Consider the following 14,089-nt stretch of genomic DNA (forward strand, 5'->3'; position numbering starts at 1 on the left):
TGACATGCACTTGACTGGCTGTCATTCTGGCTCAAATACTGAATATGTTTTGTATGTGATTTATTTCATGGGTGCACACATGTAAATAAATCACTTTGGATACACTGCAGTACAACAGTGACTTGGCGCACCAGTAGCCTCCTCCACTGCAGACTTCTTGCTGGTTATGTCTTTGAGGAGACAGCATGTCAGCCAGGTTCTCTTGATTGGTGTTGGACAGGAACTGATTTCCTCACAGGGGAGGAACTGCAATGGATCCCACCCCCTGTGGCATGAGCCCTGGACTGGGGGTTTTCTCTTTGCTCTCTGCAGGGTGTTTTACAGTTGGTCTGTGTTGGACAGATGCTGCACTGTGTCCATGTTGGAAGTAGAAATGCTGGCTTGTTTGTTTCTAACAAGTGCAGAGGACTTGGTCTAAATTTCTCTTCTTTTCAGGCTCTCTGCTGCCAGAAGGGTTGACCAGGCCTTTGCTCCAGACGGAGGATCTTTTATCACCAGGAGTGGAGAACAGATGGTGCTGGTCTCTGGGACCTTTCCATGAAGATCTGTTGGAGGAGTGGGGTGCTTGTTCCAAGACAAAGTCAACAGTAACATCAAAGGATCTAGTCAGGTGAGTGGGTCAGGTGAGTCCCTTTCCATCCAGGAAGAGAGATGGGGCATTTTGAGCATAATGAGCACACTGGGTACATGGGGTTTTAATCGGGTACATTTGGGTACTATGGGTATATGTTGGTTTATTTGGGTACAATCAGGTACATTAGTGTAGACTGCATATCACGTTAAATGGGGTACATTGAGTATATTGGGCAGGCAGCTTTTGGTGTGTGCATGGGAGTTGCAGCATACAGTGCAGTACATCCTAAAAACGCCATATATTACTCTTGACTTTTATCATTTTTTACACTTAAAATGGACTTGAAAGACCCTGTTGTCAGAGGAATGTAGGACAATCTGAAAGCCGTGCATTATCTTTAGTTCATTTCATGGAGAATTGAATATTTGAGAATCTTTGATTTTGTAATTTTAACAGTTCTATTTCTTCTCTCAGTTTCCACGCTTTATAAGGCATTGGAAGAGAAGCAAGTGGATCTATGTCCTGGGTAAGCAGGCAAGAACATTCTGGGTTATTTTGTTTGGGTTTGTTGGGGTTGAGGAAAGGGATAAGTTGGTTAGCTGGCTGTTTTGAGAAGGATGAACCTGTAATTTGTAACTTGTGTACTTATGTTTTAAACAAGATAATAGAACTGAAGTTCTCCCCTGTGGTAGGAGCCCTGCACCGTGGGTTTTTGCTTTTGCACTCTTCAGGGTGGTTTTCTGTTGGTTTGTCCTGAAAAGGTGTAGCACTGAACATTATGGCGGTTTAGGTCAAAACTGGTGATGGGAGTGGGAATGTTGGCTGGACCATTTCTGACTAGTGCAGAGGACTCAGTCCAGTTTCTTATTTTTTCTTGAGGTTCTCTGCTGTCTGGGGTATGACCAGGCCTTTGCTGCCAAGGGAGGACGTTCACCAGGACTGGAGCCCAGATGCAGCAGACTGGGTAGTGGGTTCTGTCTGCCAAGATCTGCTTGGGGAATCATGTGCCTGTTCCAATTCCAGAAGCCAATGGACTCATCAGAGGAGCATCAAAGCTGCTTTAGAAGTTCCTAACAACAAAGGCAGAGAAAGGGAGGGAGGTCTTTGGTGGGTTAATTGTGGGCAGGAAAGAGGTTCAGGTGCTATTCGTTGTACAACAAGAGCTGCTTGAAGCTCTAAGTGAATCTCTGCACACCTGCCTTGTAATGGCTGTTAGGACCATGGCTTGTAACTTCAGCACCTGAGCCACCTGGCAGGGAGGAGACAAAGTGACTTCTAGTGCTGGAATGGAGAAAGAGTTGGCAGTTGGTAACTTTGTAGTGTTTTGCACATTCTAGGCCATTTGAAAAGCAGAGTTTGAGAGACTCAAAGGTCATGTAATGATTTATTTGCATGGGTGCACACATGTATATAAATCTTGCATTGGCTGTAGAGTAAAACTGAATTGAGGACGTAAGGTAGAAATGAATAAAAGGAAAACTAATGCCATCCACTCACTTGGAAAAGAGGGATTGGTTTAGCTGAGTGCCGCTCTTTTTTGGTACCTGCACAGAAAGCCCTTTGTCATGGGAGGGGATTTCCTACAGAATGAGGTAGGAGAAAGATGGGGGTTGTTTGTTCTGTTTTGTGAGAAGAGATGTGTAGTTATGTGGCTTTGTAAATTCTTTGCCAGAAAATGTCCTCATGTATTGAAAATCTATATTTTTGTTGGTGTGGGATGATTAAAAATGACTAAATGTACTGAGTCGGTTTTCTTTTGTTTCTTGTATGCTGATTGTGGTTGTGGTTGTACAAGGTGCTATATTGAGTATATACTGGCACTGGACCTGCTTTTCCCTACATTGTTTTATTTAGGTCACAATCTTTGGGTACATTTATTTAACATTTATTTGGGTACTCTTTGGGTACATTCCTCAGCATAGAGGATGTTTATAAGCAGTTTTAATTTTATTTTTAGTGATCTAAGCATTTGTATACATTCCTGTATTATGAAAACCTGTGGTATTTGTGGAGAAAATAGGTGAGCTTTAAGGTATATATTTTAGACATTGACGGTGTAAAACACAGAATTGAAATGCAGTTTGTGATTTTTAAATGTTTTTAAATTGGCCACTGGGTGATTTGTGCATAGTGAAATAGTGTAGAAATGAATATGCACATTTATTCCCATTTGTTTATATGCTTGGGCGGCATTATGCAGGGGTGGGCCCAGTGTGGAGGTGGAGCCCTGGTAGAAGGGTAACCCCTTGTCTTTGTAGTACCAGGTGTCCTGGCTTCCAGCTTATGAGTCCCAGCTGGGCAGGTCCTATAAAGGCACACTGGACACCCTCTGAGAGGAGCAGAGCCACCCCTGGATGATGGTGTTTTTGCACCATCAGTCCTGCTGAGGATTGTACCCGTCTTAGGTTTTCATCTTCTGTTTTGCCTGTCCCTTTATGCCCTTTCACAGGGGCAGGCAAACGCATGCATCTTTTTATGCACTAACTTGTTATGCACAGACTGGACCCCACTGAATAGCAAATGTCCAGTCTGGTGACTGCTGTGATAGCAGTTTTTTCCCCAAGCTGGACCCCATTAGAAAGGTTAAGCCCAGCTTGTAGGTAACATGGCAGTTGCTTACTTTATTTTCTCACTTTTTGTATTGTTTTTGATCCCAGCTAACCTCACACTGGTGCTTCTGTCTCCTCAGCTGGGGTGTTGACTTTTTACTGGTGCTGTCCATGGTGCCTCCCACTATACACTTTCATTTAAGAGTAATTGCTGTATAATTTCAGTTTTCCATTCCATTTCAAGTGTTTACTTAAGTATGTTGTGTAGTATATCAGGTTTATTGTATTTGCGGTGAATTGGGCTGGTGGCATTACTAAATCTCTTAATGTAACAGTTGATGCCTTTTAAAGGGGTACAAAAGTGTGGGACTGAGATAGTACAAGTACTGCTACAGATCAAGCCATTTCATACTGTATAGATTGAGACTGCATTGCAAAGGAAAGTGCTATTTTTGTAACACTTTGTTTGTGAAATATTTATGTAATTAGTTAGTGTGAAATTGTTATAATGCAGCAGTTTAAGATTACAGAGTAGACCAATAGCAGGAATATAATAGTTTATTTATGAAAAAAGGAGTTGTCAGAATTGTATTGAGTTGTGTAGAGGTTGCAGTTTGGGGTAGAGACAACTGTTAGCCATGCTGGCAGTACAAAGGGTTAAATTCAAAAGAGGTTAATGGTCTAGAAAATGTAAGTGTTATACAGTTTTAAACTGTAATTAGATTGTTTGGTTAGTGAGGTCTGGTTTAAATGACTGATAACTGCCAACTAGGAGGTATAAATCCATTTACAATGGTTTACCCATACAGCTCACTGCACTGATGATGGGTGGGATGCCAGTCCATTCCTCAGGTCTCATCATGCCAAAATGCAATTAACCCACCTCCATGCTCCTGGACTGCCTCTGAACTAGTTTTCATAAATAAAATGTAATGTGTAGAAAAATAAACTGGTGACACAAGGACCATGTGTAAGAAGTGTTTATTTTTATGAGCACAGGGTGGACGAGTCATTGACAACCACAATGATGTCCTGGAGAGGCGCAAGAATGTGTACATTGACTTTAGCAATGATATGTATCACTCATAGGGTAAATAAAAATAGTCGGGTTTAACATGAGTAATTATCATGTCAAACTGTTGGGTTGCTAGTTGATTCACAGCAGCCTTTTATTCGTAATTTTTAAAAGAATCCAGGGTGTTCAGCTCAAGGATTTGCCATGTAGTGTTTTCCAGACCATCACGGCAGTTGTGACATGTCTCCCATTCTTGCCTCCAAAGTCCTCCAGATTAACAAACAATAGGTACGTGAATCTTATTTTGAAGGGGGTGAGAGGAAATTATATGAAAAGGTCAGATCCAGATCCAGCTTTAAGTTCAACTGCTTTTAGATGTAATTAAATTGAAGGAAACTGTGACATGCTATGTTCTGAAAGATTTTAAATGTCACTCTAGTTGTGCCATACTCATATGAGCCATAGGAGATTAGTAGTTATTGTACTTATCAAGGTTTTGTTGATTTATTTCGCTTCTGTTTTTGGTACGGTAGCTAAAGTGCTCAGTTTATTCAAACTATTAGGGCTTAGGGGTCTTTTTCTCCAATCCCAGAGGTTAAAGTGTGTATTGGTTCAGTCCAGCACAGAATTTAAGGACCTTTAAAATTATAATGTAGTCCATTTCATTAGTTAAATTCCAGTTTTTCAAGTATCTTATCTTGTTTTTCTTATAACCTTTTAAAGTTAATTACATTATTATAATTGCTTACACTTATACAGTGATTTTCTGGACACTCCACTCAAAGTGCTTTGCAGGCAATGGGGAGTCCCCTCCATCACCACCAATGTGCAGCCTTACCTGCATGATGCAAACGCAGCCATAGTGTGTCAGAACTCTCACCACACACCAGCTCTCACTGTGGAAGAGAACAGAGTGATGGAGCCAGCTCAGAGATGGGGTTATTAGGAGTACATGATCAGTAAGGGCCAATGGGAAAATAGACCAGGACACCAGGGTAATACCCCTACTCTTTTTGAGAAATGCCCTGGGAGTTTTTATGACCACAGGATCTCAGTTTTACTTTTCATCTGAAGGACTGTGCCTTTTTACAGTTTAGTGTCCCCTTCACTATACTGGGGCATTAGGACCCACCTAGACTGAAAGGTGAGTGCCCCCTGCAAGCCCAAATAACAGCTCTTCCAGCAGCAACCTTAGTTTTTCCCAGGAGGTCTCCAATTCAGGTATTGACCAGGCTCACGTCTGCTTAGCTTTAGTGGGCTACCATCTGGGACCTGCAGGGTGATATGGCTGCTGGCAAGATAATGAAATAGGTCCTCTTAATTAATATGGAGCTGTTTGGAAGTTTCCACAAATTATAAAGTCAGTAGAAACTTTAACAAGTATGAGTAGGCTATTACAAAAAAGGTAGTAGATTGGGTTCTTAAATATCAATCTAAAAGTAAAAGTACTTTTCTCAACAATAGTTTTGTAGGAGCAGCCAAGTGAATTTAATCTAAGCACTCCTTCTCTAAAATAAAGTTTGTAAGAAAAAACATGGGACTAACTAGCAAATGAAAGATTTGTCCCAAAACCAGTAAAGAAACAGTACTCACCACTCTCCTCAGCTCCTGGACTCTTGAATGAAAACAGAGGCACAGGGAGTCTGCTCTTTTATCCTCTGAGCTGGGGTGGCTCCTCCCCCTCAGAATATACCAAGTCCAGTGAGGGGTAAAACCTTCATAGCTGACACCTATAGTGAATAGCTGAAAACAAGATTAAATTAACAAGATTAGAGCCAGCAGCCATATCACCCTGCAACCTGCAACTGGGAACCCACTGAAGCTAAGCAGGTGTGAGCATGGTCAGTACCTGGATGGGAAACCTCCTGGGCAAAACTAAGGTTGCTGCTGAAAGAGGTGTTAGTGGGGCCAGCAGGTGGTGCTCACTCTGTGGTCCATGTGGGTCCTAATGCCCCAGTATAGTGATGGGGACACTATACTGTAAACAGGTGCTGTCCTTCGCATGAAATGTAAAACTGAGGTCCTGACTCTCTGTGGTCATTAAAAATCCCATGGTGTTTCTTATAAAGAGTAGAGGTGTAACCCCAGTGTCCTAGCCACATTTCCCATTGGTCCTTACCAATCATGGCCTCCTAATAATCCCTATCTATGAATTGGCTTCATCACTCTGCTCTCCTCTCCACTGAGAACTGGTGTGTGGGGAGCGGACTGGTGCATCATCCAGGTGGGTGCTGCACATTGGTGGTGGTGGAGGGGATCCCCATTACCCGTAAAGTGCTTTGAGTGGAGTGTCCAGAAAAGTGCTGTATAAGTGTAAGCAATCATTATTATAAATCAAAAGATATTCAAACTCAATATAATAGGTCTATTCATTTGAAGATGGATTCTAAATTTATCATTTTTTGGGTTAAATAAAGTGCAACTGATTGAATCTTATGAGTGGGATGCTATTCATTGATTCTTCCTGTTTTCACTTTTGAGCTTCTCTGTGTTTGGTGATCAAGAGATTTATACAGAAATAAGCATTCAAAGTGCATGTTTAAATATTAATATGGAATTTTACAGCTAAAGGGAAATGTTGGTAGCTGAGCATAAAAATAACAGGAGCATAATGTCCTTCAAGATCATATTATCATAAAAGATATTAATATAGGAATATAAACATTATATTTAATGTCCATGGCTGATAGTGGTAGCTTAAATAAACAGTACACAACAATTTTCCACTTTACAAACATTTTATGCATCAGTCTTTAACTATGTCACTTACTGTAGTTATTTTGGAAAAGTTGTGATGTGCTCTTTCTGACTATATTTGTAGTTTAAAATACTATTTTAATATATAATTATATATATTTTCTATGAATCCTTGCTGTTTTTATGCCAGTAAAAAAGTGTACTTTTTAGAATCTGCTTAGTAGGGAATATAATATGGAATCATGTAGTAAAAGAAATTAGTAATGATATTAATAGATCAAAATATGATATATTTATATAACTGATGGTATAACCGCAGTCCACTTCTTTGTAAATTTTTTATTTTTTCTGACTCGTTTACTCTTGATTCCTTTCGGTACATTTTGACCTGTCTGTTTCGGCAATGGTTGCGAGTGCTCTGTTGGTGTAGTGCTTTTGGGGGGTGGGTTCCTCTCTGGGAGATCTGGGTTCAGTTCCTGCTTAGGGCACATGTTTTTTTTCTAATAAATAGTCTCATTAAAAAGTAAATAGTAGGTACACTAAATTTTTATATATCTGCAAAAAAAGACACACCATGTTCAAACCACAAGCATGTTAAAAATAGGTTTAGATAGTAAAAATTCTTAATGCATGAAATAGGGTAGAGCATGCTACATTACGGTCCATGAGCAGTCTTTTGGGGGCTGGTTAGCTCAATTGGTAAGCACGTGGTGCTGATAACACCAAGGTTGTGGGTTCAATCCCCCTAGGAGCCAGGAAGTCCCCTTTTCCTTGGGGCAGTGTAGAGGCTCTGTGGCTGGCAGAGGAGTCCTATGCCATTGGGCTCCTGAGTGAACCCCCAACTGATCTGGGGACACTGTAAAAATGGCTGACCCTGTGCTCTGACCCCCAGCTTCTCTCCCTGTCTGTGTGTCTTGTGGAGAGCAAGTTGGGGTCTATGAAAAGACAAATTCCTAATGTCAAAAAATCATATATGGCCAATGCGGTGATTTTATCTATTTTCCATTACCTCAATGGGGACACTAAAAGTTTTAATAATTAAATGTCAAATTGTTTCCAAAACATCACAGTTCCATTTTAAAATTATTATCAAGTGGTATTAATTCAGTACCACTTTTTTATAATAACAGGAAGTGGTGTTTTTACTATACATTCTTAGAAAAGGATAAAACATTATGACGTTTTATGAAGTACAGTATATAAACTTTATAATGGCAGAAGCAACATGTTTAAACTTTTCCATAATCCATTGTAAGTCACCAAGTTAAAGATTTTGATGCATAAAAATATGTATGAAGAAGGTGGAATACTGTTGTGTACATTTTATTATTTAGCTTCCACTACCATCTACTGTGTGTACATTATTTATATATTACATTATGCTTCTGTTTTTAATTTACAGTATATTATTAAACATTTTTATATTTCCAACTGAGAAATCTTGTTTTTATTAAATCTACCTAATTTTTAAGTACTTTAATATTTAACACGCTGTCATACACAGTATACAATTCGATTTCTATTACTGAAAAAAGATTGAACATCCCCTTTGAATGGGATTCAAAATTAGACATTTTCTGGTGACTGTCCAAATGTTCCACAAAGTAGTGTAGTCCCACAACTAAGTATCTGTAAAAAGTTTTGGTACCCAGCAGATCCTGAACCTCTTAAGTACCCTTGCATTGTCACCCATGCATTCTGAATGGCTGGATCTGTAGATGGGCTGGCTAATACTTTGTCATTGGAAACTGGTGTGTCGCATTATAAACAATATGGTATTGTTAATTGACCATTTCGAGGAGATGTTGGGATAGGTTCTTGCTGAATTAGCCACACCTCTGAGTTAATCATGAGGGTTTTAAAGACACAGCATTGGGATCAGTAGTCATTCTGTTTCTGGCTCCTGCAAGGGTAGGAGCTCTTGGCTTGCAGATGTGGTGGCCTGAAGACTGCGGAGAAAGGTGAGTGGTTTTGATGTGTTTGGGTAGTAATTTGAAAAAGTTTGAAGGTTGAAGGTGTTTAGAATATTTGTGCACTGTGAGTTTGAGAAGGTTTTTGGTATGTGTCTGGTGGAAAGGTGGCATATTCAATTGAAACTTAACTTTCTTCTAAAGACTGCCCAAATGTTCCACAAAGTAGTGTAGTCCCACAACTGAGTATTTGTAAAAACTTGTGGTACCCAGCAGAGCCTGATCCTCTAAGTAACCCCCAGCGTTATCACCCGTGCATTCTGAATGGCTGGATCTGTAGATGGGCTGACTAATACTTGTTTAGTCATTGGAAACAGGTGTGTGTTGCATTATAAACAATAGGGGTTTGCAAATTGACCATTTCAAGGAGATGTTGGGATAGGTTCTTGGTGAATTGGCCACACCTCTGAGTTAATCATGAGGGTTTTAAAGACACAGTCTGGGGGCTGGTAATCATTCTTTCCGGCTCCTGTAAGGGTAGGAGCTCTTGGCTTGCAGCTGTGATGTCCTGAAGGTGGGTGGTTTTGATGTGTTTGTTGGCTTTGGGTTGTAATTTGAAAAACAATTTGAAGGTGTTTAGAATATTTAATGTGAGTTTGGGAAAGTTTTTGGTATGTGTTGGGTGGAAAGGTAGCATATTCAGTTGAAACTAGACTTTCGTTGAAATCTGGATTTTTTTTTCATCTTTTAATTGAAATGTTTTCACCTATGGGTTATCTTCAATAAGATGACCTTTGTAAATGGCTTTCCAAAGGCTGGTAGATGAGGATTTAAACCTCTCGGGACCCGAATTTGTTAATTTTCCTTGCTTTTTGTAAGCATTCAAAGAAATAAGACAATACAATCCTGGATGAGTGCTTTCACAAGGATGGCAGGTAAGAGAATACACATTTTAGGGGTTGACAAGAAGATAGTATTTTTAGATCAGGGTCAGTGTTCTGGGAAGATTTGAGTTGGAGAAATTGAGATGTATGTTTGGGGTGTGTAACTGATTATTGTTGTATATCTAAAGTAATTTTTGATGGCAAGTTGACATTTGGAATAATTACATGATGGTTTTTCCTTTCAGACGGGAGAAGAATGAGGAATTAAAGGGTTAGGGACTAATTTGGTCAAATGTTTTTAGTTATGTCTGGCATTTAAAGCTTGTTGAATTGTGACTATTGTACTGGAGGTAAAGTATGTTGTTGGTGGTATGTTTTTTTTTTCATACAATGTAAAACTGAAGTTGGAGCATTTCTTTCTCTTTGATTGTGGAGGTAGTTTAGTTGTTTCTTAATAGGGAAACTGCACAATTACCTTTTTTTTGCAAGGGGTATTCTGTGGGAAGGGAGGTCTTGGTTTTGGGGGAGGTTTTGTTATGAACTGAAGTATTTTATTTTGATGTTTAATATAAATGTAAACTAATCTTTAAGTTGTTTTTTTTTTCTACTTTGGTCATTTTGTGGGAGGTGGTGGCCAGATCTTTGTTTCATTGGGTACCTGTATGTCTGCATGTGGTGCAGATGTGGGAGACGGTGTCCATCTTCCAAGAGAGGTGTTTGTAGTGTGAGATTTTTATTTCCTGACCAGAATTGGAACAGAAGGTGAAAATGGTGTGCATCTTGAAGAGGCCTCATCAGGAGCAGCTTTTGAGTGGACCTTTTTCCTCTGCCAGTGTTTCAACTTTAGACTTTTTCTACAACCAAATTATGTCTGGATGGAGTTGAGGAGCCTGTCTGAAGTAGTAATGGACTTTTAAAAGAAGTAAATAGTTGTGGTATGTTAAGTAAACTTGTTCTGTGTATTATTTTGAGTAAGTGAATGTGGAATCATTGTAGCTTGTAATGTGGTGTTTTCTTGGATTGTAAAGAACCTGATTATGATGGGGAAAAATGGTTTGTAAATTGTTTTGTATTGTTAAGGGCAATGTCCCTAACTGTAAACTTTGTTTTTAATTAATTGTAATGCAATGTCCTTGAAATTGTTTAATGCTCACTGAATGTTATGTTGCCAATTGTCATGATGTAGTATTGTAATTTGAGCACAATAAAGTTTCTGGGAGTGCTCTTTGAGGATTTGTATTGATGACAGGAAAACAATGTGGGTATGTTTGTTATACAATGTCATTGTTTTAAGCTGTACTGTATTTTGAGTGATTTGAGAAATCATCCTTTGTGTGTTTTTTATTTTCCAATGAGCTAGAATGCATGTTCTTTCTTTAAAGAGCAGTGTTTGTTTAGGGTTTGTTGAAATGATGTAATGTTTAACACCCTTTCATAGATTGAAGAGGCAGGTGGTAAGTACCTATTTGTGTGTGGGGGGTTAGGGATAAGTTTTAGCTCAGTAGTTTTAGCTTGCTGTTATTGTTGTCTTGTTTTGGGTTAACTTTGCTTCTAACCCTAGAACCATACCACCATGTTCTGTGCATTGTTTTGAGCAAGTGAATGTGGGATCATTGTAGCCTGTAATGTGGTGTTTTCTTGGATTGTAAAGAACTTGATTATGTTGGGGAAAAAATGGTTTGTAAATTGTTTTGTATTGTTAAGGGCAATGTCCCTAACTGTAAACTTTGTTTTTAATTAATTGTAATGCAATTTCCTGAAATAGTTTAATGCTCACTGAATGTAATGTTGCCAATTGTCTGATGTAGTATTGTAATTTGAGCACAATAAAGTTTCTGGGAGTGCTCTTTGAGGATTTGTATTGATGACAGAGAAGTGTGGGTATGTTTGTTATACAATGTCATTGTTTTAAGCTGTACTGTATTTTGAGTGATTTGAGAAATCATCCTTTGTGTGTTTTTATTTTCCAATGAGCTAGAATGCATGTTCTTTTTTTAAAGAGCAGTGTTTGTTGAAATGTTGTAATGTTTAACACCCTTTCATAGATTGAAGAGGCAGGTGGTAAGTACCTATTTGTGTGTGGGGGGTTAGGGATAGCTTTTAGCTCAGTAGTTTTAGCTTGCTGTTATTGTTGACTTGTTTTGGGTTAACTTTGCTTCTAACCCTAGAACCATACCACCATGTTCTGTGCATTGTTTTGAGCAAGTGGATGTGGGATCATTGTAGCCTGTAATGTGGTGTTTTCTTGGATTGTAAAGAACTTGATTATGTTGGGGAAAAATGGTTTGTAAATTGTTTTCTGTCAAGGACAATGTCCCTAACTGTAAACTGTTTTTAATGTTTGTAATGTACTTGAAATAGTTAATGCTCACTTAATTTTATATTGCCAATCTTCATGATGTAGTTGAGTATTGTGATTTGAGCACAGTAAAGGTTCTGGGTGTGCTTTTTGAGATTTGTATTGATGGCAAAAGATGTTATGCAATGTCATTGTTTTAAGTTGTACTGTATTTTAGTGATGTGAGAATTTGTCTTATGTTTTTAAATGAGGTAGTGAAAAATCTGAATTGCAAAGTGTATTTTTTATTTGTAATGCAATGTATTTGAAGTGATTTAATTTTCAATGAATGTGATGTTGCAAATATTTGTGTTTAGTATTGTAATCTGAGCACAATAAAATTTTGGGTGTGCTCTGTTAGGGTTTAATAATGATTGGAAAGTTTTGGAATATTTTTGTGTAATGTTCTTATTAGAACTGTATTTTTAGTGATTTGAGTTTTGGGTGTGCAATATCAATTGTAATGTAATTTATACTTTGAACTTGTTAATGTTTGTAAACAGTTCTGATCAATGCTGTCAAGGGTTGACAAAGGAGGCTGTGAGTACAATTTGTGTTTGTATGGTTGTAGCCTTTAGCTGTAGCATTTGTAGGATGTAATTCCAATGTCAACTTTCTTTGGACCCTAGTTAAGTTAAGTTAAGTTAAGTTAAGTTAAGTTAAGTTAAGTTAAGTTAAGTTAAGTTAAGTTAAGTTAAGTTAAGTTAAGTTAAGTTAAGTTAAGTTAAGTTAAGTTAAGTTAAGTTAAGTTAAGTTAAGTTAAGTTAAGTTAAGTTAAGTTAAGTTAAGTTAAGTTAAGTTAAGTTAAGTTAAGTTAAGTTAAGTTAAGTTAAGTTAAGTTAAGTTAAGTTAAGTTAAGTTAAGTTAAGTTAAGTTAAGTTAAGTTAAGTTAAGTTAAGTTAAGTTAAGTTAAGTTAAGTTAAGTTAAGTTAAGTTAAGTTAAGTTAAGTTAAGTTAAGTTAAGTTAAGTTAAGTTAAGTTAAGTTAAGTTAAGTTAAGTTAAGTTAAGTTAAGTTAAGTTAAGTTAAGTTAAGTTAAGTTAAGTTAAGTTAAGTTAAGTTAAGTTAAGTTAAGTTAAGTTAAGTTAAGTTAAGTTAAGTTAAGTTAAGTTAAGTTAAGTTAAGTTAAGTTAAGTTAAGTTAAGTTAAGTTAAGTTAAGTTAGGTTAGGGTTAGGGTTAGGGTTAGGGTTAGGGTTAGGGTTAGGGTTAGGGTTAGGGTTAGGGTTAGGGTTAGGGTTAGGGTTAGGGTTAGGGTTAGGGTTAGGGTTAGGGTTAGGGTTAGGGTTAGGGTTAGGGTTAGGGTTAGGGTTAGGGTTAGGGTTAGGGTTAGGGTTAGGGTTAGGGTTAGGGTTAGGGTTAGGTTAGGGGTTAGGGTTAGGGTTAGGGTTAGGGTTAGGGTTAGGGTTAGGGTTAGGGTTAGGGTTAGGGTTAGGGTTAGGGTTAGGGTTAGGGTTAGGGTTAGGGTTAGGGTTAGGGTTAGGGTTAGGGTTAGGGTTAGGGTTAGGGTTAGGGTTAGGGTTAGGGTTGGGTGTTAGGGTTAGGGTTAGGGTTAGGGTTAGGGTTAGGGTTAGGGTTAGGGTTAGGGTTAGGGTTAGGGTTAGGGTTAGGGTTAGGGTTAGGGTTAGGGTTAGGGTTAGGGTTAGGGTTAGGGTTAGGGTTAGGGTTAGGGTTAGGGTTAGGGTTAGGGTTAGGGTTAGGGTTAGGGTTAGGGTTAGGGTTAGGGTTAGGGTTAGGGTTAGGGTTAGGGTTAGGGTTAGGGTTAGGGTTAGGGTTAGGGTTAGGGTTAGGGTTAGGGTTAGGGTTAGGGTTAGGGTTAGGGTTAGGGTTAGGGTTAGGGTTAGGGGTTAGGGTTAGGGTTAGGGTTAGGGTTAGGGTTAGGGTTAGGGTTAGGGTTAGGGTTAGGGTTAGGGTTAGGGTTAGGGTTAGGGTTAGGGTAGGGTTAGGGTTAGGGTTAGGGTTAGGGTTAGGGTTAGGGTTAGGGTTAGGGTTAGGGTTAGGGTTAGGGTTAGGTTAGGGTTAGGGTTAGGGTTAGGGTTAGGGTTAGGGTTAGGGTTAGGGTTAGGGTTAGGGTTAGGGTTAGGGTTAGGGTTAGGGTTAGGGTAGGGTTAGGGTTAGGGTTAGG

The 14,089-nt window shown here is 38.7% G+C and overlaps 2 long non-coding RNA genes across 2 annotated transcripts; one reads left to right on the forward strand and one right to left on the reverse strand.

Annotated features, from left to right (window-relative positions):
- The first annotated feature begins 523 nt into the window (after positions 1-523).
- On the forward strand, positions 524-1,936 carry LOC138241372 (uncharacterized). The gene is made up of 3 exons (XR_011190595.1): positions 524-610; positions 1,066-1,100; positions 1,454-1,936. It is a non-coding gene; the product is annotated as an uncharacterized lncRNA (long non-coding RNA).
- Positions 1,937-4,352: 2,416 nt separating this feature from the next.
- Positions 4,353-5,765, reverse strand: LOC138241373 (uncharacterized). Its single transcript, XR_011190596.1, has 3 exons — positions 5,732-5,765; positions 4,977-5,034; positions 4,353-4,436 (listed from the first exon to the last, which is right to left on the reverse strand). It is a non-coding gene; the product is annotated as an uncharacterized lncRNA (long non-coding RNA).
- Between the last annotated feature and the right edge of the window lie 8,324 nt (positions 5,766-14,089).

This window comes from Lepisosteus oculatus, chromosome 1 (assembly GCF_040954835.1).
Source record: "Lepisosteus oculatus isolate fLepOcu1 chromosome 1, fLepOcu1.hap2, whole genome shotgun sequence".
Taxonomy (NCBI): Eukaryota; Metazoa; Chordata; class Actinopteri; order Semionotiformes; family Lepisosteidae; genus Lepisosteus; species Lepisosteus oculatus.